At 40.3% G+C, this 27,053-nt stretch overlaps 1 long non-coding RNA gene across 1 annotated transcript; it reads right to left on the minus strand.

The window, feature by feature from the left end:
• On the minus strand, positions 1-27,009 carry LOC121110627. Its single transcript, XR_005859484.1, has 5 exons — positions 26,522-27,009; positions 26,266-26,351; positions 17,403-17,475; positions 16,731-16,884; positions 1-177 (listed from the first exon to the last, which is right to left on the minus strand). It is a non-coding gene; the product is annotated as an uncharacterized LOC121110627 (long non-coding RNA).
• Positions 27,010-27,053: the final 44 nt, after the last annotated feature.

The following is a 27,053-nucleotide window of genomic DNA, read 5'->3' on the forward strand; positions in this document are numbered from 1 at the left end:
ACTAAGATAGCAACAGTTACAGTGGCAGAATTAACAATAAAATTGAAGCACAATCTGTGAATTATATTTATATCACAAAATACCTCAATTACATGGCCTTGAAAATGCAGGACTGGATTTTCAACACTCAAAGACAGTTTCACTCACGATGATCTCATGCAAGTTGGGGATATGTCCCTGTTGGTGATGAGAAACAAAGGGTTAATATAGAGAAATATAGCTTTCAGCATAAAAAGGTGACAATTCTTGATGATAGTTCATTGGTATTGAGTAAAGAAATGCTTTAATGAGCTACAACAAGCAAAAAAGTGGTTTGATTTTTTTTTTTTTTAAGCTATATTTAGGTTTGGGTTTTTTTTCCACAAATGTATCACGTTCCTATAACACAATTGAGGAAATCTATTTTATATTAACATTAAATGGACTAATTATTTAAAGAATACTAAAGGAACAGAAGATGTCATTTTGCCTGTCTTCTGCTTTTGTCTGTTAATCGTGTGAAAAATAAGTGCTTCTTGAACATTTTTGAAACCTCAAACTCCAAGACTGCAATGGAGAAAGAAGCTATTTAACAAATGAAAACCATATTAAAAATAAACATTTTACACAATTGTCTTAAAGATCTTTTCCTTATTTAAAAAAAAAAAAAAAACAACAAAACTGTGCTATTTGGTTAACATCGTTAGACATAAATAAATTTCCATTTTTCTCCTAGCAAATACAACCTTAACCACAACCAGTGCAGAGCTTTAGTCCATGCTGTGGGTTCAACTTCCAGTGCTGAAGACCATGTTGTATGAATAACTCTTAGTGACAAATGTATTCAAGTTACAAAGTCGGTCACAGGCAATGCTGAATTAGCTCCTTTTAGGAATATGTTCTTAACTGTTGGATTGTCACACTGAAAATACCCACACTGATTTATTTTATGCTATAACATTAGGACAATCTGGGTGGTATTATTGGAATATTTATTTATTTTGGATGTTTCTCATGCACATCTACATTCCTTAGGAGTTCATGTTTTTTAAACATGGGACAAATTAAATCAAATATAACAAACAGCTCAAGTAAACTGGCATAAGAGGCCTGCAGACCTACTCCAAAGTCTTTTCCATGGCTGTTTCCTCTGGGATACAAAGAAAAAAACAAATACACAAACAAAAACCTCAAACCAAACAAAAACCCAACAAACCAGACCCACAAATAACCTCCCTAGCTGCTGCATACATGGCTTGAAAGAGGTGCTGCCGCACATATACACACAAGCAGTCAATAAAATCTCTCCCTGGGGAAAGCACAGAGCAGCTGGAATTCCTTTTTTTTTTTTTGTTCTGTATGCCCTGATCAGCCACAGAACTGTGCAGAAGAGTGCTAAGCTGGCAACTGAATCACAGTCCCAAGGACTACTTTACACCCACACAACTTTCTTTCAGTAACAGGAATTACTCATTTCAGTGCCCTTGTCGAGGAAATTCATGTCCTTTTTATAGCAAGACCCAGCATTTAGTTGCACACCATCCTTGAAGACTCAGTGATGTGCTTCATATACCTTCGGCATGACGGTGTATGTGATTGACTTGAAAGGAGAAAATGTTCCTAAAACAAAGAATAACCTTCTCTACTTCTCCCTCCTTTCTCTCCACTTCATTCTGTGCTCCCATGACACACAAATCCCCTGCACACCTGAACTTCATTCAAATACTGCTGTTAAAAGCCAACAAGCGGTGATTAATAAGGGAGTTGTGCTAACTCTAATTGTTATCAGAGTCACGCTGTCAAAGTAGTCATTTGGTGACACTACTGAAATGTAGGCATTTGGTTAAGTGGCCACTTCACTTAGGCCTTTAACTGTGAATAAAACTTACTGATATTAGATCAAATGAGATTGAGACAAAATGACAATATGTTAACAATTCCAGACAGATGAACGAGCAGACTTTTGGAAAAGAGACAATTAGATGAATGACAAAAAACTAATCTTATATGATTAGGCTAATTGTTGAATATAGCTAGATCTAAAATCTACATAGATTGCTCCAAAAGTAATGCCTCATTTATTTCTATGGAAACTAGAACAGATACAAGAGCATGATAACATTATTCAATAGATTACATTCTCAGCTACAGAACACTATTCTTCAGCATAGTCACACCATGAGCTGTGCATTTACACCAGCCATGAAGAAGAGCCTGCATGCTGTGCTCATAAACATCTGTACTAGAGGAGGCAACCCATAGTTGCTGTCAGCATTGCTGAAACACACTACCTATTGCTGCCTCATTGGGCTCACATCCACTGTTTGGTTTCCATAAACATTCAGCAAGCATCAATGAATGTCAACTGGTGCCATTTCTTCTACATAGAAGAATTCAGTGACAACCCTTTGCTTCATACATGCACTTCCATGTTAGATGCCATTTTGTTAAACTACCTCTCTGCTCCATCTGTCACATGGCAACAAAATGTAATGGAATATTGGTGGGAAGGTTCAGCCTCTACTCTCACACTGCCAACATCTGCCTCTGATATCATAGAATGGCCTGGGTCATGATTGAAGGGGACCACAATGATTATCTAGTTTCAACCCCCCTGCTGTGTGCAGGGTTGCCAACCACTAGACCAGGCTGCCCAGAGCCACATCCAGCCTGGCCTTGAATGCCTCCAGGGATGGGGCATCCACAACCTCCTTGGGCAACCTGTTCCAGTGCGTCACCACGCTGTGTGAAAAACTTTCCTCCCAATATCTAACCTAAACCTCCCCTGTCTCAGTTTAAGACCATTCCTCCTTGTCCTATCACTATCCACCCTCATGGACCAACATAATAAAATAGGAAGCATTACTTTCAGAGCAGCCATCGTATCTTCGTATTAGCTACATCCTCTAATGCCCTCTTTTTCAGCACAGGTTGTACATCTGTTTTTGGGGAACTGAGGTGTGGAGAACCTACAGTAAATTCTCCCCAGCCCATTATTTCACAGAAGCTAATCTAACCAAGATTTTTTTCACTGCTGCCACACGTTTTTTAGAAGGCTTTAAGGTTACTCAGAAGGGGATTGCTATCACTTTTCTTTTTGACACCATAACAGGAGTCCATTTTGCAGCCCACAAAAGTGCATGTTTGGGAGGGAGGGGTAGGGAGTGTCTTCAGCTCTCACTCTCACAGCAGGACTTAGAAAAATATATCTTAAATGTATATTTTTTTCTGCCTTACTTCTTTCATTTCCCTGACTGAGTAACCATTAGTAACCACTGAATCTCCAGGATACTGACCCCAGGTACATAACAGGGCAAAATCTTGATTAAATGTGACTCATTTAGTGGGACGGCAGCCAAGAAAAGAGTTACCAGCAGTCCGTGTTATCACACCTTCTGTATTGGAGGCACATTTTTCCTTTAATACACAAAGAAAATATTTATCTCATAGAAAATATATTCTAATTTTGAAGATAGCTTTTTCAGATTGTCAAACAAGTAAAAGCAGAGGAGGACAAATTGAGGCTCACTAGGAAAATAGCCAACTGTAAGACAACATGGTTGGGTTTTTTTCATTTAGCATGTATTAAATAAACATTATTATATTAGTAAACTGAAGGGCAAGCAGGGATTTTTCAGCTTGCATATTTTTCCTTACCTTTTTTTTTTTTTCAGAAATGTATATGTACATATGTTTTTCCTCTTAACAAAGGACAACAAATGTTCCATATACAAATGAAAATATACTCCTCCTGTATATGCACTAGGGAAGCATTATGAATACACTAGTTCTGTTTCAGCTCAAGAAGTTTACTTGTGTGTAAAATTATTCTTATATATAAATTTCTCTAGAATCAGTCTACACTATTTTAGTTAAAAATCTTAAAATCAGAAAAGAAAAAGTTACTCAACTATCAACACTGGAGATACACTATGAATCCAGAATTTTGTGTACTCAAAAGCACAAGGTGGGATTTTTGTTTGTTTGGTTAGTTGGTTGGTTAGGTTATTTATAATATTTTCCTTTACTCTTCACTGTGTTCTCTAGTCTTAGCCTTACTTCTGTCTATGTATTTTGGTGGAAGTATGTCAGCATGTGGCCAGTGGAACCTGGTGGAGAAAAAATATCAGACCTCTTGTTTGTGAAAATCAAGTAATTACTGATAAAGAAAAAAAAGAAGAATCAGAAAAACATTAATGGAAATGTTGGCTGATAAAAAGAAGGATAACATATTTGTAACTACTTTGTTTGTAATGAAACATCTACTGTTAATTTTACATGTGAAATAACATATAGTGTGTATATAATTCCTTCTGAACAATTAAAGCAAACACAAAGATTACAAATTAAGTTCCATAAATCTCTTCATATAAAGCCTATATATAAAAGAATTATTATTCCACTCCAACAGATGGCAAAACTGAGTAATCAAGATTAAGATCTGAAACAAGGAAGGGACATGGGTATATTCCAACAGCAACTGAAAATCAGGGTCCTGAACACTCTTACTCAGTTGCTATCTAATGCTGTGAATCCCTAACCTGGATTTTTGGCTTAAATATGCTCAAGGTTCCTCAAACATCTTTTCTGAGCGTGCTACTGTTGCCAGAGTTCCTTCCTCTGGTTCAAGACCCAGCAGAGAGTCACAGTTAAACCTTTCTGCCTCCATGTCGTAGACAAATCTTCTATGGTGGAAAAGAGCATCCATGGTGGACCTACAACCAAAACAGTCAAAATTGCATGGCTTTTCTACCTTTGTCTGACACACTGATCACTGATGTCTAGAGAGTTCACAGAAGGAGCTATGGATGCATCTCCCTCCATGGCCTGAAAAAGCCAGAGCCCCAGCACCATCTCCCTTCAAGAGCACCACAACTAATCTTAGGGAAGCTCATTTTGGTGGGATGCTGCACTCTTACCAAAGCCAATCTGCTCAGTATGGAGTATCTTAAGATTCATTAAAGAAGAAGGAGGGGAGGAGCACAGTAGTGTCCAGCTTCAGGTACTGAGATGGCAGCAGGGCATCCCCTTTGGCTCCATGAAAAATTCATGTGTGGCCTACCACACTCAAACTGGTGGTTTGAGCACTTTCCTTGGGAAGCAACGCATGCCTGCTTAGCAGATGGCTCTTTGCTGATCTGCGTCAGTCCTGGACTACAGGGCTATTACACATGAAGAGATGCTGTCTCTGATCTCATACTATCTGTAATCTTTACATAAACACAAGAGCTTCCCTTCAGCTCTTGAGTACAAGCTGCCAGCTTTCAGGTTTCAGGATATGAAACTGAATGGATGGAAAGTATCTCCTTAAGGTACAGAATAAACCACTTATTTTCCCCCCCAAAATGTTGGTATTTCAGACTTTCCCTTCAAATACATTATTAGCATGCTCTAGGCAGGAACTTAGGCTTCCATGTAGGGGCCACATGCTGCAGCCTTTTGATAGGCTTGGGCCTCAGAGGCATAACACTTTTAGTTCAAGTTGGTTGTATAAATCAAAACATCTGACTTTTAATGTGTGTGTCATTCAGCTTTGTACTAGAGTACTGTACTAGTACTTCGTACTAGTACTGTACTAGAGTTTCTTTACCTGATGTGTAGATAATGCTCTTTATCTGTTTATATTCTGTTTTTGTGGCTTATCCTAAGATCTTTTGATAGAATTTCTTGGAACAGTGGTTTATGTGTCAGTGTGCAGCTTTGTAATAATAGCTGTCATATTTACTCCCAGGTCAACAGTCTTCATATTTTGGCAGAGTATTTGTTGCTGCTATGTGGAGCTCATTTGGGCTAGAGGCAGACTTGTCATCTTTGCCTGCACCAGTTGCACTCTAGGGACCTCTGCAATCAATTAAAAATGGTGCAACTCACTACCTTTTGGGATCTGTATTTCTTTTTCTAGCTACCATCCTTTCAAATGGTGGTTGTCCAAAGTATGTAGGTTGCAGTGTTCTTGGTTTGTTCCAAGCATAAGCTTTTCATCCTTCTATACATTTAAACTGCTGCTGATGTTTTTTGTTTGTAATATTTTTGTGTACTGTAAGAGGCCTGCTGCCACAAAGAAACCTGTAGATTTCACCCTGTAAGGTGTCCTGAGTGACTTCCTTCTGCACTAACATTCATAATCAGCACCTTCTAGCAGCTTTGTTCAGCTTCATTCTGGGTTTTCCAGTAGTTCCTCTGCATTTTCCTTGCAGCTTCCATTAGAACCCAGTTCCTTGAAATTGCAAGACTTACCTCACTCTGAGCCAATCTCACACATATGCCTCATTTTTACATGGAATTAAGGGTTCCTCACATTTCTGTACTACCACTTCGCAGTCAGCCTCCACTCTGCCTAACAAAAAGCTATTAACTGCAACAAGCTTTTTGTAACCAGCCACTAACAAAATTAGGGCTACCTTCTGAAGGTCTTACTTTCTATTGGCCCTGCTTGCTTAAAAACACAGAGCAAAGTGCCTGCTGAAATTCCTCTTGTTGTCTTCCACATTTCCATAGAGTTTTGGCTCAGGCAGAGATTTTAAGTTCTCCATTCCTCCACTCAGGCTATTTTTGTTCTTGGTACCATGTGGTGCTCTGTAACCACTTGGAGACAAGGTGTTTAACAGAGCTCTACTCCATTAAGTGTCTCTACTGCAGCTGCCGCTGTATTACAGCACATGAGTCTTTTAAAGATGTAACTCCTCACCTTTAACTGATTGCATACTATATTTGCGTAGATTTGTTCATTTTCTGATGGAGGGGTTTTTAGAGCAATCTTATTTCAGGCTGTATTTGTATGGGACTGTTCACCATGACAATTTATTATTTTTGCTGTGTGATTTAACGTACTATTGTGTCTGTCCCATTGCTTCAAAACATGCAAGTTTGCTTTTTATGGGGTAAGAATATGCAAAAAAAAATAAATCAGATTTTACAAGACAGTTTGCAATACCGGTATACTTCTTTGCAAACAAGCTCCTATGAACATTACTAGAAAATGCAATTAAAGATGTTGGAACTGTAGCTGAAACAAATCAAAGTTATTCAAATGAATGGTTACAATCTACTTTTTTTGAAACATGTTTTTGCAGCACACATTAGCTTGCAGCTCTTATGCTGCTTTGGGCAAACTGGAATTAAAAATATGGACGTTTTCAACTAGGATGAAAGAGCAATCCCAATGGAATATGAATCACACATACTTCAGGAACTATAAGAGCAAATAAGTAGGAGGCATCCTAAACTGATATGTCTGCTACAACTCCATTGAATTTCCACAGCTTATTCAGAAAGTAGTGACCAAGACAAGAGAAAATTACCAGCTATTTGAAAAGTCAAGGCAGTAACTGGGGTAATATGAAATCAGTGACTCCACAAATCCGCCTGTAGTGATAAACACAGTTTTAATGCAACTTTACAACTCCTTCCAGCAGCTGAGCTGCACTGCATGACTCACGTGACCTGTTTACTAAGAACTAAATCTTCAGGTTATGAAATGCTTAGCAATTTGATGGGACACATTCTTTTAAAAGTGATTGACTGATGAAATTGTATGTGTGTATAGCTAGTACACAAGTGAACATTACATTACATCCTATCCAACAGTGGCTCTGAAACTGAATATATGTATGAAAATCACAGAAGTCGTCTGGAGGTTTTCTTAGCAAGTAAAGACTATGGTTGCTCCAACAGAAGAAAATGATTTCCCACACATGCATACTGCTAGGTGGTTCTCTTCAACTTTGATAAGACAGCTACAGATGCATTTGAAAAGGTTTTGTGGGAATAGATAGAAAAGGAACTCTGCATGCACATATATTTACCAAGAAGTAAAATTTCTTTTGCAAGCTAGCAGTTATAAATGTAGTCTGTACCTCATAATTACTTTATAGGTTTTCTTTGTTATACATCTCTTCCTGCAATATTCCTGGTAGCAAAATCTGAAGGTGAGGTTAGTTTGGCTGGTCTTTTGCCAGAACATTCCTCAGGCTGGCAGTATGATATGTACAGCCTTGATGACCTGTAAAACGTTTGGAGATTATTGTTTTTTTAGTAAGATATATGTTCAGAGGCCCTTGATAAATTAAATTCAGCCGCGATGGGGTCTGAGAAGTATCAAAGAGTCTCCCATGCTGATGTGCTGCTGCAGTGGACAAGACCACCTCCTCTCAAGGGGTCAAACTTAGAATGTTTGCTACAAAGCAGCTTTTTTTGATGGTCAAAAGTCTTTCAAAGTCTCCCTTCCCACAGGTTTTAAATGTAATTGATTTGGGATGAAAGTTAGAGAATTTTTAATTCAGTTTTTGAGAAATTAAAAAATGATGAGGAAAATCAACATCCTCTCTCACTATTAAATCACATGGTAACCTTTGACCAAAGCTAATGTTCTTGTTTTGATACTAGGTAGGCTGAAACTTGTTGAGAGAAATTGTGAATATAAATCAAATTAAAATTATAGGCCAAAGACCTTCATTTTTCACGAAATGGAGATTAAAAAGTGCTGTGCAAATAGTGTATCTCTCTCAGCTTAAAGATGTCACCCAGAGTAAAAAAATACATCCATTTGTCCCCCTGCAAGAATCTTGTAAAGAATGATGATTTTATAACCAAAGACACATTGCCCTAAACAGAAATGGGTCAGCTGCTGCTCTGCTGCAAATTGGAGAGCTCCAACAGAGATCTCAGAATTTCCCCTGATAAATGTTAAAGCCAGCTCAAAAGAGTCTCTACCAAAGAGTTGGGAGATGTGCACGTTGAGGGTTGGAAAATACAGAATAATTAGAAGTCACTTCCAAATACTGAGACCCAGGGTCATCTGTGTGTTAGTCTTCAATACCACAGCAAATGGGTTTGGGTTACCTTAATGCTGGTACATTTAGTCCACTTGGCTTTCTGAATGTACTGCTGAGTGGTTGAGCAGAATACTAGACTTGTAAAAAAAAAAAAAAGTTAAATGGATTCACCTTAAGTATCTAATTTTTCAAGGGTTACTGTAAATCCATTAGGCTTGTATAGATAATCACTTGCAGGTGATGCAAATGAAAAATAAAGGCAGGCAGTTATAGAGAAGGCCTGCATTAAAAGGACTGAGAATAAACATTGCATCAGACATCTTAGATGCGTTCTGGAAAAATCATGCAGAACAATAGATTAATGACTTAAAATAAGCATAATTAATTATTAGACAGTAGGCTTCAGGAAGGCTCATATCTCTGAACAGAATATAAATCATAAGAAAACTAGATGCAGGGCCAGCATCATACTCAGAAAAAAAAAATAGAATTCATTTCTACACAGACAAAAATTGAAAAGACATTGCTCAGTATCATCATTTACTTCATCAGGGAAAGCAACATAGAGTTAAAGGTGCACAAAAAATGAAGCTTAGCAATAAAAATGGCAGTAACTTAAGGCTGAAATATTTGCAGAATCTCCCTTGCAGACTATGGTCTCTGTTTCCACAGCTCACATAACAACAGAGAGATGGAAACAAGCACAAATAGAAGAAACTAAAGCTGAGGCAAGAATCATGAAACAAGTTCTTCTTGGCTGATGCTAAGGGCAGACTGTTGGGTCAGACAGCTTGCACTGAAACTGTCACTATGTCATTGATCCTCAGCAGTGCCAGGCTTTGCTGCTAATTGTGGCTATGAAGACATACCTTGCATGGCTGGTTAAGCTGCATACTGTCAGGAGGTGTCCTTAGACTCTGTGGGTCACCTGTCTACCATACAACTAGTGAGTCTGTCAGTGGTTTCAAAGTAGGAAAAAAGTGTCAATAAGCTAAAAGTGACTCTATTCAAAGCCTGTGAATCCAACCCAAGACTGTCTGTCTTGAGAAATAGTTATGCACAACTATGACCAACTCAAGGAAGCAGAATTTCTTTCCTTCTTTAAACAGTTTGACCAACACAGGAGAAATTAACTCTGAATGCACCATTAATATCCATTTTCCCACCACTTACTTCCCATTCCTAAGCAAGATAACAGAGCTAAATCCTTAATTTCATAGTAAGGTAATGCTAGGATGATGTGTATTCCCTTTCATTTCTCATAGGCTTTGTCTGTGCTTAAAGGATTGGCCAGAATATGTGTGGGTATGTCTCCATGCTATTTTCCAGGCAGAAGCAAACTCCAGCTGCCTATGCTTCTCTTTGGACAGATGTGAGACAGCTCAGAAACAGAAGCCATGTTGCTATGGTCTGTGCAGAGCCCAGGCTATTACACTCCAGAGCACATTTATTCCTAGGCTAACTGCAGCTACATGCTTTCTTCTTTAGAGCAGGCTCACATCATGTCACTTGCAGGACAGACAGAAAGAAATCATGACTTCCCGTGAAAAAACAGTATTGGCTGGCTGCACAAAAAAGAAAAAAATACATCCTTATGAAGATGAAAATCTTACTATAGACAGTCAACAGGGAGAGGAAGTCCTATTGCTAATGTAGGTTATTCTGTTTCGTGTTTAAGTTTGCCTCCTGGCAGCATTACAGCAGGTAAGCCTGGCTTCAGGGGACTTACCCTCAGGGATGGCTGTAGGCAAGCAAGATCAGCACAGCTGCAGTAGGCCCCATGCTCAGTACGACCATGGGCTACACAACCTTTCATGTGAGCCCAAGCTTTGGAGGGCTCTGAATTTAGCAAACACACTACAAGCCCTGCCCTGACACACATCGCCTTGTTAATTATGGTAAGCGCTCCTCACATGAGGTAAATGTGCTGACAGACACCTATTATATCTGTTCAAATGTACTCTAAAAGGCAAATCACATTTATGCCTGTCCGCATGTCCCAGCTTAGGCAGAATAAAGTGAATAAATAATACATAGCATTTGGGGTTAGAGCACAGCTGCTGGGACTTCCCGGGTCTTGTCTGCTGGCTCTTCCTACAGAGCCAGCCAACCCAGCTGATTGTAGCGCATGTACTGTGGACATGTTTTATGAATGATGTTTTGTTTGCTTCTCCATCATCAAACCTTGGCAGACTACAATTACCTGCCAGACACAAAGTCCTTTGACTATTGTGAAAGGCTCCAGGAAATAATGTTCAGTGCAGTTCAAACAAAGGCTATCCACATTGGCCTCTTCTGCCCTTTCTTTAGGTGGCTGTTTACCTAACTATCTCCCTACCACCCACCTACCTTTGTCTCTCCTTCCAGTGCAATCTTTCTTCACAAGAAATCTCTGACAGTGGAAATAATGAAAACAAAGGGTTTCTGAGCTACAGAAGCATATTTGTGTGTTCACACATATTAATGTAATAATTTCAGTTTTGACGCTTGGCTTTTGGCCTTTATCAAAGAAACAAAATGCCAAAAGGGTGGCAGCTAAAGAGGCAAGGACCTAGACAGATAGAGGCCAGAATAATTGTTCTTGTCACATGGGATGGCTGAGACCATGCCTGCTAAAAAATGAAAATTTAAACATAGTGCACAGTCCTTCTTGCACACAGCAAGAAACTACAAAACATGGAGGAAACCAAGAGAGGTGCTGCTTCATAGCAGTACAAAGCATCCCATGGACTAGTGGGGCACATAGGGTATGAGGCCAACAAGCTGCCTGTAAGCTGCACTCGCTATCAGCACTGGGAATGATTTCCTATTCAAAGTACTCCACAACCAATAACAAAGAGGAATGTGTTTATGCTTGCATGTAAAATAGAACTGTTGTGGGAAGAATTGTGTTTGCCTGCATGCAAAACACAGCTAATACAGGGTGGGGGTCGTTTTCCCCATTCACAAAGGAAAAGAAAGTGCTTTTTCATCAAAATCAAAATGCTCTGCAAGAATATTTTCCAGTGAACTATAACCTGTGTACTCTCTTGTATCCAGAGCAGAATTTCTGCCAAAAGAAGAGAGGAAGGGCTCTTCTAGGAGCTTCTCCCACCAGAGAGGCAGAAAATGGCAGCACAGCCCCTCCAGCCCAGGATCCTTGAGACTGGGAAGATCCTCCAAGTACATACCTACAGGAATGAACTGCCTTCTTCCCAAAAAAATTATGTTGGACTGAGAAAGGACAAGGGAGACAAAGCTTAAGTTTTGCAGGATGGAAAAACTTTTTCCAAGCCAGCTGAAGTCCAGGCTAGCGCAATTCCAGCTCCCAGGAGTAAGTTCATCCATTTGCGGGGGCTGCTTGATGATAGATCTAACTCTGGACAGATATTTGAACGCAACAACATTGCATCAACTTCTGTTACTTGCTCTTTCCCTCCAAATATTCAGGGGTCAGGAGGAGAGATGAGACCTTCTACGACTAACTTAATCCTACCTTTGGCTTTATCTGAGCATGTTGCCTCAATACAATAATTTTCCCTCCCTAACTGACTCAATAGGAGCACGCATGTTTCCAGTGGTGGGGAAATTTCTTGTCTCTGGCTATAAACTCTGGTCAGAGAAACCACTGGGGGCTTGTCCTCCACATAAAAAATGAAGACCCCAAACTTCAGTTATAATTAACTCCAAACATCAGTTATTATTAACTCCAGCTTTTGGTTAAGGAGCATAAATACATGTATTTTTCTATTCCTTTCATGCTGCTGCCTGATATGTAAGGTCAAAATAATTGCCGTAAATATATTTGTATTGTTTTAGTTCTACAGTATGGTAGTTTTGCCAACTGGATAGCTTAAATCTCAAACTTCATATAAGATATATTATGTCAAGCTTGCCATCTGCAAAGTTACAGTAAAATATTTTTAGTATAATAATGAGGGCAGGCTGGAGATCCTGGTCTAATTCATTTAGTCTCCAGTCTAATTCAGAGAATCAAAAAATGGTCATACACATCTTTGTGATTCCCTGATCTCTGCTCATTACACAGCAGGCTGGACCCAATTTTTGACTTAAAGGAATTTCAAGAGTTTTACTGTACAACTGACTGCAAAGAGACCATTCTGGCACCTCAGGAGGGAGTGTAGTAGAACAGCAACTCAGATACTGTTTCTTTTCTGTAGGTGCACACAGGGAAACCTGAAAGAGAGGGTTTAAAGCAGCTTCAAGGTTATTTTGGGGTCTTAAAGAGGGTTTGAAGCAGCTGTCTTGCATATAATTCCTGCTCTTAATATGCATGCTGCTGTTGTCCTTTTTCTGTGTGTGTGGTGATTTCCAAAGGACTAACAGTGATGAGATGTGTTTCTAGACAGCCCTTGGTTTTGTAGCCTCTGTAGCCTGGAAACATCTTGACAAAGTACAGTCTTATCTCAGCCTGCCAGGCAGCCCCTGACCCTGCGTCAGCACAGAGCTGAGGTGCAGCAGCCACCATACATCCTGCAAATGCCACCAGCTGCCACAAGCCAACTTCATTCTTCACACAGCAAGCACGATAGAGCTGGAATGTATAACCCAGGCCATAGACAGCCCCACACTAGTTCTACTGCTCACTGCAGGCAGGTGATATCCAAAAAGGGTTACTGTGCTTTAAGCACATGAATTGCCATTCCTGCTGGGGCATGAGGGATGCAAGAATGCTTTGAACAAGATGAAGGAGTTGCTCATACTCAGCTTGATGAAGAACAACTTTCTCACATCAAGTGGACAGCCAATTTCTGAGTATGGGATAAGTTACTGAAAGTAGTCAAAAAAAGATCCAATTAAGGATTACGTTTTTCTGACTACCAAAAGTAATGCACGGCAGTCACTTTCTGAAATACAAGGACATTTGAAGCAAAGCATAACAGAGTGTTTGCACTGCATTTATCATTGCCTGTAAGATCCACTTGCCACACCAAGTACATCCCTAGATGCAGTGCTATCCCTTTCCCTCAGCTTGAAATTCATCTTTAAATGCAGCTGGGGAGCAACAGGGGTTCCCTCTATTTGCTTGGCAGGTGAGGGTGGGTGGTTCTAAAAAAGGGAAGGGAAGGGAAGGGAAGGGAAGGGAAGGGAAGGGAAGGGAAGGGAAGGGAAGGGAAGGGAAGGGAAGGGAAGGGAAGGGAAGGGAAGGGAAGGGAAGGGCCTCAAGTTAACAGCTCTCAGTAAATCGTTGTTAGAGCGTGGGACAGTGTTTCGTGTTGAATGGCAAGGCAGGGAGGCCAGGCGCAGGTTGATGCAGGGGGTGGGAAGAGATCAGGCCAGGCTGGGGCAGATGATTGGCCAGGCCTGCTCCTTCCCTTCACTTTGCTTGGTCTTACACTTAGACATCTCTAATATACTAACCAACCATGCACAAAAACCTCTTATCCAAGGCTAATTTAGTCCTTTCAGACTAAGTTAGTTGGCCTGTACATAGCTACAGGCGAGATTTCCCCTCTGACTGTGAACATTCGCTCTGCTGAGAGGAGTTAGGCTAAATCATGCAAGTGCTGACAGCCCTCCAACATTCTTCCATAGTCTCCTTAAGTGCCCCAAAAGTCATTTACCTTTTCCACAGTTCACCTGTAAGGGAGGAATCGCAGCTTGTCTGTGTGCAGGTAGAGGATGAGGGGGCTCCCTGGCCATCACAGAATTGGTGCCCACATCTGGCACCAAATGGCCACGCTAGAGCTGCAGGGTCACACCACAGCAAGCCTCATGGACAGCCCCAGCTTGATTCATGCAGACCTCTGTATCACTCATCTCCAATGCCTGGTTTTGAGAGCTCTTCTCCCCTGGTCAAAGACTGGGGAACAACAATCCATGTAAAGCCTGCTTTGGAAAAAGCTACCAGTCCACAGTAAGCTGCCCATAGGAGAGAATACAACAGTGTAATCAGGATGTGACATGCACAGTCCCAAAACCAAAAATCCCTATGAGAGATACATCCTCTGAGATGCCTTTGGTAGCAGAGGAACTTTATTCGAGTTTCAAAGAAGCTGTTAACTTGCTAGATCTTGTTAATTTTTGATGCACATCAAACTCTGTCCCTACACAGGAATGCCTGGATTCCTTACCGGTTAAATCATTGAAACAGTGGCTACCCTTAACTGCTCTGGTTGCCCCTCACAACATTGACTTGTACTTGCAGGTGTTGCTTTTCAGCACTTTGGTTGATAATGGTTTGGAGTTGCCTTTCCCTCCCAAGTTCAGTTTGCAGAGTATGTGGCTGTTCTCACCAAGAAGATCAGTGACCCTGATCTGCTTAGGCTTCAAAATATTTCCAGTCATTCTTGGCAGCTGTGATCAGGTCTGAACTACTTCAAAGTGTGTTGACTTCCTTGCTCAACTTAAAGCAAACACTGTGTAACCCCTTTGGAAATTCTAGGGAAATGTATGGAATGATACAAAAACTGTGAATAGTACTATACTTACTTAAGGAGAAAAGGCAACAATATAAGGTTAACTATCATGGGTGAGAATGAAGACAGTCTCAATTTTCACAATCTATATTAAAACACCAATCATCTTCCCATCCTCATTCTGAACTAGAGTTACTTTCCAGGTTCCTTAGGGGTTAGAGGATCTACCACAGCCAGGAAATTCCTCAGGACATTACAATAAATATCCCTATGTATCTCCTTATTCAGTATAACACACATAATGTGATGAAAAATCCTGTCCATGAAACCTCAGTATAGTTGTGGACTGCTGGACACCATGGACCAGGCATGAGAAGTATCTGAGGGGGATGAAGCAGCAACGTAGGAAGAAAGACCTCATTCCCCAGAGCAGAAATTTCTGTTGCCCATCGTTCTTACTGTAGTATCACAGAAGTTGTACTGAACCCAAATCTTCAGAGCTTTCTCTTCAAAACACTGACCATAAGCCACCTCTTGCACTTTTTTATCACTGATGTCAAAAGGGGTTCAAAGCTTTGCACACCCTTGATGCAACAAAATCCAGCTTTGCTAGCACTCCTTCAAGATCTTAGGCCACCCTAGGGATGTGATATCTACGAATGAGTAGAGTTATTCACAAGTGAGATGCAGCCAATGCAAGGGAAGGATGTACCAATTCCCCTACATCCTGAGGGGCATTATCTTGAATGTCATTTTTCTGCTGTAAAAACACCACAGACCACACTTCAGGTAGGAGGGTTAATCAGGCTGCGGTACTGCATGGAAGTCACCGTGCTGGGAACAGGCTACCAATATGACTCAAAGATAACGATAAATTATAATGACTACTATATTAAAGCAGTTGGCCAGGTTCAGGTCAGTTGAAATGCCACAGAACAAGCACTCTGGCTGGTCACAAATGGCATCCCACACTCTAGGCCTTGGCACTCTGCCATCAGGAACACTTGCACCAGATGGATGCAAAAAGCCAACCCTCAGCTGTATTTTCTACTTGAAATTATCTTATACAGCTGCAGAAGGGAAACTACAGGTCAAGCTAAGCAGAGGCATTTCCTTTCCTTTTTGTTTTGAGACCAGTGATGACTACGCAGTCAGAACATACACATTTAAAATTCCCTGTTAAATAGTCTTTTGCTCATCCAGCCAGAAGCCTCTCAATCTGACATCATAAGGCACGGCTGCAGGGCACGTTTTCCTGTCGTAATGGGAAGATTAGGGATGAAAGAGGACTATACGGAGAAAAATTTGATGTAATGAGGATGAATTTGCTCTGTAAGCTGAGTGATTAGGAGAGATATTTAGAAGTGAGATACAGAGACTAGACTTTTTTTTTGACCAAATGAGCAGATGAGATACAAAAAGTAGGAGACAGGCAATGACAGTGTGAGACACACAAGCTCTAAAAGGAAGAAGGCGTCTCCCCAGCTTTCCAGCTTCTTGCTCACCTGGCACAGTGCAGAGATGGGAGCACCAATGATCTAAGCTCTGTTTATGCTGCCCACCCCTTCTGCACAAATACTTGAAATAGAGCAGAAGAAAAATGAGACCAAGCACTAACCTTTCAGACACTGATCAAACCTCATATTCCACAGCCTTGCCTCTGTGCCCTTTTGACTGTGCCTTAGGGAATGCCTCTCCCTGTTCACTCTTCTGTCGTCATGTGAGTAGCCCTGCTGGACTCAGAGCTGGTTCATTTAAGTAAATCTTCCTTGCTAGAAAACACATTGCACCTTATTGTTATTCTTGAGATGCTCACATAAACATTGTGTCACTTCTGTAATTACACACCTAAGTAGTTAAGAAGCCTAATTGAACAGATTGTTTACTGTTATTCTTTTATAAATCTTTTTATTTCGGTACTTTTTTTTTTAGTAAGATGATAATGTGTGCTCTTACTCTAATACAGTACAAGATGCATACTAGGAGAAGCAGATTATTGACTGTTGTTTTAATAAATATTTTTATTGAGTTGATTTATATTAAAATGATCTCTTTTACCAGCTGGGGAAAAAAAAAAAAAGAAAAAAAAAGGTTTCTAGAATGACTAGACAACTGCAACAAACATAATAATAGCCACCACATTCAAAGCAGTGCCTTCAAGCAATTGCAAATGAAGATGATGTTTTACAAAACAGTACATATTACGAAACATGAAATTGCATCATGTTTAAGGTATTCTGCATACAGTATATGTTAGTAAAGTGAAAGGGCACATCTGTGCTGTACTTACTCAGATGACTGGACGACTGTTTTATTCACTGGATGATGGCAATTTATTCATTGATTTCTGGACTCCAGATTTCCTAGAAGATATCAGATATCTAGTTGATGTTAAAACAGTTGGACTTTGTATTTGAATCTCATTGTTTGTAGCTGTTTAAAAATCATAACTGAATGATAAGTAAATGAAAGAGAACAAAATGGAAAAAAAAATGTCAGATAGCATTCCTTTCTCTCTGATCCCTGAGAGGGAACAACATGCACATACTTACTCACAGGAGGTTTTCCACACACTAAATTAAAGCTCACTTCCTCTTTACAGATATTCAAGTTGAGGTCTGGACATAAGGGTTTATGGGAACTGTTCTATGGGAACTATGAGTCACGGCCTGGACCACTGATTGACCACCTAGGGACCGGGTCAGCCCTGGGAGCACACATTAAGGCAATTCACCTGTGTGACCAGAAGAGGTGGAGCCTGGCTGCACCTCTCTTAGATCTCATTTAAGGGCTGACTGCCACTGGGGAAGGATCTCTGGTTGGAGATCCCTCCCTTGTCGAGTCTTTCCCTACAAACCTAGATCTTTGGAGACAGGTGATCATTCTTTCCCTGTTTGTTCCTTTTGCCATTTCACTCTTGTATCACCTTTCTCCCACACTTATCTTTCCAAATGTAACAAAGGTAAAGATGTTATAAGGGATGGCTGTAAATAGTAGTTGCCTGGTAGCATCACAAGTAGGTTCCCAGAACTTAAAAAAAAAAAAAATAGAGGTGGCAGAAGGAAATCCATTCTTCAATTTCCGTTTGTTACCTGAATATCAGGGAAATGGGAAAGTCTCATGCCTTCCTTCCTAAGCTAAGAGCAAGAGGGTCGATCGGTACAACATTTAGCAAATAGAAGTGCAATAGACCACTCTCTAGTGTGGTAGTAACCAGAGTACCAGTGTCCCTTTCTCTCACAAACCTGTGGGCCCTGAGGGAAAATAATCTAGTGTGGTGCTTTAGTCACTGTGCCAGGGTCCTCCTCACAGTCTGCTTGATTTCCACATGTGGGTGTCGCTGCTCCAGGGACCGTACCCAACCATCTACCCTTGCAGCTTGAGAAAGATAGCTCCCAATGAAAATCTCACTTCTCGGGCTTCTTCATTCAGGGTAAAAAACCCACAGAAAACAAAACTCTGCCCAGAAACATGAGAAGATCCCACTTGCCCTCTGATATCCACTGCTTAACAGATTGCATAGCCTTAATGACATTGAGCTCAGTGGGACAACACAGAGGGATACATCAAAGCACCACTGGCGCTCTGTAAAATGAAATTAAGATAGGTTCCCTCTTGCTCTCATCACAACATGCAGCCTTTGTAAGCAGTCTGCTAAAGCCCACATATCAGAACGTGGCTGGAAATTTTAAAAACAGGAAAGTATACTCCTGCTTTCCCTTCTGTACCTCAGTCTCCAAATATAACAAAAAGAGAAGTATATTGAACAGATATTTAGAACCAAAAATGAAAAGTTCATTTCTACTATCATTCACATATTTTTCTATGCAAAGTATTCATTTCATTGTTGCAGAAACCATCAATGTTTTCTCAAGTTATTTTACTCTTCTCTCCCCTGGGAAAGGAACATGTAGATATCACAGCTTCTCCACACCAAAATAGTTAGTGATGGAAATATTAAAAGTAGAGGAAATAATATTTCTCTTGAAACATCTCACAATATTATATTCACCTTTGCCTGATCAACTCCACAGAAAATACTATTTATGTTCAAACCAACTAAGCCAAAATAGAATTTTTCTGGCCTATGTGGTTAAGTCCATCTCAAAGCCATAGAGGATTGTTTCTATTAAGAGGAAAGAAGAATGGTATCAATCAGATAATTGTTCTGGAAAACACAGTGCTTCTACCACAGTCTTCCTTCTGCTGTGCCAAAACAACCCATCCACCACCAGTGCATTTCCAAATATACTCACAGCTGAACAAACAAAGAGGAAAACAAGGGGATGCAGGGCATTGCAATGCATCCTGCATCACTCCCATGCAGGCCAGCCACGGTGTGGGTGGGCTGCAGAGAGGAGCCCCTGAGACAGCAGTGGGCACTGGTGGGCTGCTCAGTAGGCACTTGCCTGTTAACCAGATGCTTTTAAGTTTTTTCATCATTAGAAGCGGAGAAAAACAAAAAGTCCTCCACCTCGTTGCACATAGATCATCAAAAGTCACAGTTAGGATTAAGCAACCACTGCTCTGTTGCCAGTGATGGCTATTGCTGTATTTCCTTCATGATACAGGAGTGTTTAAACTTTTGCTGAAGGAAACCTCAGAGTTGATCTACTCCCAGCCCTGCCTGTAGGTGGATTGCTGGCAGCATGGCCCAGGTCAATGTTGACAGCACTGAGTCTTGAAAACCACCAAGGACGGAGGTTCCACAGTCTCTCTGGCTGCCACATTCCAGTATCACACATGCTCCTTGTTAGGACAGTCAACCCTTCCTGATTTCTTATCTACACTGAGCAAAAGAAGGGGTGACCACTGGGCTTGGAGCACCAGGATTTGCCTTTTCCTGGCACTGCACAGTGATCCCTGCTCAGACCTTCCAAAATGGGGAAGGCAGGACAGCGTCCCCTCCGCTCCTCAGTGTGACTGCGGGTAGGGCCAGCCCACACAGCAACAGCAACGGGCGCCCTGCAGCTGCACGGTTGTGATCTTGTGAATGCATTCGGAAAAGAGAAAAAAAAAAATTGGCATTATAGAAGGAAGAGTGTGGTAAAAGCCGTAATTTGGCTGGGATTAAAGAAACCACTGGAAGTTCCTTAGTTTTAAATGTTGCACAGATGTCAACTATACTTGTTCCTACTGTCTTTAATTTAATGTCTGGAATATTGTGGTAATGTAATTCAGATGACATATGACTGGGAAACAGCCAGACCAACAGATTTGTGAAATTTTCTTTTTATGTTTAGATTTAATAAAAAAAAGATTTCTCATGTGTGGCTTTTCTACACAGCGGTGTAAGAAAATGAATGCTCTCAGAATCTATGAAAATATCAGTGCAGTGCACTCAAAAATGCCTGCAGCCAGGCTGGGGGGCTGGGATGCCTTGTAGCACTGGTGGCAGCTGCCATTTTGTCATGCTTTTCCAGCTCAGAGCACCACAGCTCTCTCCCTTTCCACTAAGGAGAAGAAGAGGGAAATGCAGATATGGTTGTCATTTTCTTCAGCCCATCAACCCCTTTTTGTCAGGCGTTGAGGTGCAGAAGTCAGCACACCCGCATTTAACTCAGGGAAACAAATAAGCACTTTAAGCAATTGTATTTAGGTTTTTGGTCAAATGACACAGGTCAGTTGACAAGGGGCCAGGGCTGTGTATATCTAACTAGGTGGCATTCAGATCTGTCTGTGAGGTATTACTACCAACAGCATTCAATATCATCTTGATCTCATAGAGATCCAAGATTTTAGCTTTTTTTTGGATCTCATAGAGATCCAAGATTTTACTTGTTATTATACCAAAAGAGCTTCAGAAATAATCTTAAACAAATAAAGATGTATGATAAGGACCAAATGTTTCCACCTTGCTCTCATGATGAAATTTCTGGGTCACCAGAGAGGAAAGCTCAGCACTGCCCCTTCACTCTCTTTGTGAGGAACTGTAGGTTACCATGAGACTTTCCCTCAGCCTCCTCCTTCCTGGGCTGAACAAACCTAGAGGAGTTTTGTTCAGGAGTTAGAAGGATTCTGCAATAAATGATTTCCTTAAAAGTTCAGTCTGGTCTCACTGCATACAAGTGAATCATTTTATTTGGAATTTATTTCCATTTGTTGCATTATGCAACTGCAATAATCCAAATTTCTCCTCAGAAAACACATTAGAGCCATGTTCAAGTGCAACAGAAAGCGTGATGGTAGAATCCTGGTCTCCTGTCAGTAGATGCCTTCACTAGCTTTCCAAGTTAACATGCATTTTCATGTATTTTAAAAATGACTTATTGCCAAATTCTCATCTTTGACTTTAAAAAGAAAGTTACAGTAAAGAACATGGACCAAAATTTAGCTACCAAAGGAAAACCATAGCAATCTATATGCATCTTTCTGCTGATCTCATTCAACTGAATACAACCAACATAATAGCCTCAGCAGCCTGGACATCAAAACTGTTATTTCAAGAAATTTAGCCTTTCACCTTATTACTGCAGGTCTACAAACACATGTGTTTTTGTCAATCAAAATGCTGACTCTGCTTTAATTTTAAACATACGGATGTCATTCTCTTTTTCCTCAGAGGCACGGATGCAACTGAAGAAAAACATTAAGTTTCTGGAGGGAGGCCAAGCTGGAGAGCAGCAGCGTAGGATATACACTGCCTCCATTGACATCAGATCTGAAAGCAGATCAGATGTGAATGGAAGACCCTCAGTGAGTCAGGTTTGCATGTAAACTTCCACCGTGCCTGGATCAGCTCCAGAAGCTTATGCGATATCAGTGAAAGAGCTGCACTGTATCCGCACTCAGATACTTCTGCTGCAAAATCAAGATCAGATCAGTTTTAGTTCAAGCATTAAAATTCAGCCAAACTGTTGTGGGGTTTTTTTTGTTTTTTTTTTTTTTTTTTGTGGTTTTATTTGTTTTGTTTTGTTTTGTTTTGAATGGACTCATTGAAATTTCATTAAAGGATTGTTACAAAAAACAACCAGAACACAGAAACCCGTAGTGTAATGGCATACTGTGACTGTTTATAAGCAAATCTCAAAAGAAGAGAGAGAGATTTTGGAATCTGTAGATTTTACCTTTTCACATTTGACAAACATTTACTTTCAACAGAGGCCTTTTGCTATTATCTTTCATTTCCTATTGGCAGTTTTGGGCGTTTCTATCCCTTAGTTGATGATTGATGGATTTATTAGCTCCTGGAATCCAGGATGAATTTTGTCTTGGGGTTAGAACAATTTAGAGTGAACGAAACAGTAATTCTTTCAATTCTAAATTGGTAGGCTATCAAGCACTCCCCTCCTTTTTAGTGCATGTTTACCTTTGTTTTCTGAAATGTATATTTTACAGTTACATCCCTGTAGTTCTCCTTTCCAGTCCTCTCAACAGATTTTTGAAAAAGAATAAAGTAAATGGAAATCACAGAAAGAAGCAAAAGCAGACCAATTCCCATTAATAAAACACCATCTTAATTTTTTTTGAAAAACAACATGCATGTCATGTTCTGCAAGGCAAAGCAAGGTATATACATAGGTCGTTCCAAAAGTAATGCTTCCTGTTTATGTCCATAGAAATAACAACAGATAAAAGAACACCAAAACACTGTTTGATAGATTACATTCTCAGCTACAAAACACTATCCTTCAGCATAGCTGAAGAATACACACCATGAGCTGTGCATCTTTACCAGCCATGAACAAGAGCCTGCATGCGGAACTCGTAAACATCTGTACCAGAGAAGACCTGCTTTTGCTGTCACCACGGCTGAAACACACCACCCACCACCACCTCACTGTGCTCACATCCACTGTTTGATCTCCATAAATGTTCAGCAAGTGTTGATAAATGTCAGTGGGAGGAATGTTTTCTGCACAGAGGAATTCAGTGGCACACCTTTGTTTTATACAGGTTTCCAAATGAGACACCTTTCTGTCAGACTGTTCCTCTGCTGCCATCTGTCTCATGCCAGCAAAATGTAATGGAATACTGGTGGGAAAGTTCAGACTCTACAGCCATACCACCAACATTTGCCTCTGACATCATGGGCCAATATAATAAAATGGGAGGCATAACTTTCAGAGCAGGCCTTGTAAATGTTGCCAGATCCTCACTTGTACTGAAAGGTTAGAGCTCTGACTTGTTATAACCTTGTAATCTCTGGACTTTCTGCTTACTGATTTCTTTCTGTTTCTGCTGAGCAGGAAGATAAGAAATATGAATCAGTTCTCATTTTAGTGGGTAGGTCTAAAGGTGCTCGTATCATTTATAAGTCAGTCCCTGCTGTGCAGCCCCATTCTAACCCACCATGCTCATATCTTTCTGGGTCTCTAAAATATCATTTCTTTGAGCACTGCGAACTCAATATTTGCCTTTCTGTATGCTCTGCAGTCAGTTACATAATACCAAAGTATTGCAAGAATTTTTACATTCCCTGGCATCAATTCAAAATTAAAAAACGATTTTGCTACCTTCACAAGAATCTACTACAATTTAGATGTGTTTTATCTGAGGTACGCTTGCAGGCAGTAGGTTTGATGTGAACAGAAGGGATAAACTCATCTGGTTGGTTGTATGCCAGGGCAGCAGTAAGTGGGTGAACTCTAACAGTGCCCCTGTAATTTTGGAAGACCTCTCTCCATCACTGCTTACAGTTATTAATGCCACAATATCAAAGCTCTTAGGCTTACAAATAATATGTAGGTCAAGCATTGTGTTGTGTATACAAGACATTGGAAACTGCAGGAAGGTCAGTGAAACACAGGTCTTTCAAAGCTCATACATTGCTCTGCTCCCTCTTCTCTCTTTTCCAAGTACATATTATGGATACATCATAGCCCCTCTGCACTTTTCTCTAGATCCCAGCTCTGGAGCTGCCTTTAAAGCTGCCTAATGCCTATGCTGTAAGCAAAGTAGCAGCCTTGAGATGCAGGATTTATTGCATCTTTTTTTTTTTTTTTTTTTTTTTTTTGTATTTTTTTGTGCCGTGCACAAGAATGTATTAACAAATGGAGGTGAATCCTGTCCTCGGCAGTAGATACCCAGTACCAAGCTCATCCTTTATTCATTCTAGGGCTATGAAACACTACACTCCTGCAGATCAGAAACATGCTAAGTGTTAGCCATAGTCATTTTCTTAGGACCATACATATGTAAATCGGTTCTCCAGTTCTGTCAAAACCCTCTAGGAAAATTCCCACTTCAAACAGACTTTCTCTTTTGAGACCACAGTAAGGCCCTTTGCTTTTCCCAGCTTGTGAATATGCCAAGTTTCTTCTTCCCATCCATCTTCCCGCTCCTATCCTACCCTTATGCATGGACACAAGGAATCGCTCCTGAGGTACCAGGTACATCCAGTTTACACTTCCTTGCAAGGCAACCTTATATGCTTTTCTTACCTGGATTACTGGGAAGGTTTTTAATGGTGCTTGGAGTTCCAGGTTCAGTGCAAATGCCCTGCTTTATCTTTACTGCCTTTGTGAAATTCATCCTGATGGGTTTTTTTAATGCAACAGAGATGGAGTCTGACGCTAGAGTATTTGCATGTGTGAACTTTCTAGGTAAATGCCAGCTTGACTCATTCTGTAATTAAAACTTGTCAGAGGGAGATCCCAGTTATATATCTGAGCAGTATTACTGTTTAAGGGACAAGAATAAGCAATTTATCTTAATTTGAGATGGCGAAGGAACGAGTGAGAAAGACTAATAGCACTTCGGTTTCCTTTGTGCAATGCAAAAAGAAAATAGAAACTGAACCTCTGAGTTATTGTTTGTGTAAGCATATTAAAAAGTATATCAGGCTTGAGTCAAGGTTTTATCTCAGCAGTACGTTTTTGTGCATTAACCCCCTCATTTTATGCACTGCAGGCTATATGATGTCTCCTTTGTTGTGCAGGAGCACAAGGAAAGGGTAGGTTTCTCTTTTTCCTCCTTAATGTTCAGGAGACATAGTTCAAATCCAAGTACAGGAATAAACAACCACTGCTGATTAACATATTAATGACACAGAGAGGAAATCTTGTTAATAAAAGTCAAGGACTGTTCTAGAGCACCAAAAGCTTTCTTGCACCCACACTCCAGAAATACCCTGCATTTCACAGCCATAATGCCATGGGAATGTACATCCTTTCTATCTGCCTTATGAGCTTCAGGCTACCAAGTGCTATGTATGTCCCCTACATGCAAGAAGCTGGCAAGTATGTAAAAACTTTTTGGGTTTCGCAGCTTTAGGATAGGTGTAACTCTGATAGATGGTCCTGAAACACACATTTATTTTGGTATAGCTACTTGCCTGCCTGAGAAGATTGAACTGTACTTTTGCCTCATGACCCATCGGCTATAACATGCAGCAAAAAGAAAAAAAGAAAAAAGAAAAAAAGAAGAAGTATTGGAGGTAAACTTTTCTTTTTCTTTCCACGATTAGAGTTAGAATAACTCCACTGAGACCCACAAGCTGTTCTTGATTAGAACTTATGTAAATAAAAAGATTTGACCCCTGGAAACAGACACAACAAACAGAGTTAATCTGCCAAAGATAAAAGGATAATCTTATTCCTTTGTACTATTTTTTAAGTCATAAGAAACAGTTTAATAATTGTTATACAATCCCTTCCATTTGAGCTCTCATAGTTTCCAGTTTCACCCTCTGTGCTGATCGTATGCTTTGTGTACGTCGTCCTGATGGTATCCTCAGTTCTTTTATCCCAGAAAATACCCATAAAGGTGTATGTGGTCTACTTTGTAGGTTTTTCTGAAGTCTATGCCCTTTTCAGAATACATCACAACCTTGCTGCCTCCAATTCAAATGCTCTGTCACATTTTTACTGTCTCTCCAGAGACTCCTCTTCATCTCATTTTTCTTTCAGGGCAGCAGCTGTTGGACTCCTCTTTTGAGGCTCTCAGCAATGTTCAAAAGCCAAACATAATCCACAGAATCCTCTGAACTAGATTTCCAGTTTTCTACAGGACTCTTGACCTATTGGTCTTCTCAATCTTAAGGGTCAGTCACCACAAGGACTAGCTCCTACCTTGTAACTTGATATTGGCCCTAATATAGGCAAGCCACTCTTTGTCACTACTCTTGTCAAGAACACAAAACCTGCTGGCTTCATGCTGCTCCTCACCACATCACTATCCCCCTTTTATCCCAAATACACAACTTTACCCACCTGCACTCATGTCCAGCGCGGTGGGGTCTGACAATAGCAGGCCAAAACCCCAGGACTCACCATCGAGAGATGCCACACACAGACACCTATTATATCAGTAAATAAGGGTGGGGAAAAAAAAGATTCAGCTTTGTCATATAAATTTTCATTTTAGGCCTAAAATCTAACCTAAGGCCCAATTTAATAAACAAGTAAATTTACTAAAGCATTGTGACATCAGGAAAACCACTTAAATACCACTTAAGCAAATACTCACCTTCAGAGGTGCTTGTTTGCAGGAGGAAGGCATTACCCTGGCTGCAGTGGATGTCCAAAATCCATCTCATCACTGCAAAGAATTTGATCTGTGAGCAGCAAATCGTATTTCTTATAAATAAGTTGCCTGCACTTTGTATAGCAACATATAAAAATATGTCCAAATATTACCAAGTGCTGCAATTTAAGAAGTCGTAAGAGAGTTGTATAAACAATTTAAGTGCCAGTTTGCTCAGGGCATTGTACTTAATCAACATGTCATCCAAACACGTGTTTGTCATTAAACAAATGGATTTTCACAGGTGAAGTAGTATTAGCAAACTTGTAGATGTTACTGATGATACCGTTGATGATAGTAACATCCTTTTCATTTTCGTAAGTGACAGTAACTTAGGGTGATTAAGTGATTATTTCTAAATGGAAGTTTATGAACACCTACTGAGATGGTTGGGCTGCAATACCAATTGTTGATCTGAGGGATTTCTGGTGAATTTCTCCCCCCCCCCCCCCCCCCCGCAAAAAAAAAAAGAGAA

Source organism: Gallus gallus, chromosome 4 (genome assembly GCF_016699485.2).
Source record: "Gallus gallus isolate bGalGal1 chromosome 4, bGalGal1.mat.broiler.GRCg7b, whole genome shotgun sequence".
Taxonomy (NCBI): Eukaryota; Metazoa; Chordata; class Aves; order Galliformes; family Phasianidae; genus Gallus; species Gallus gallus.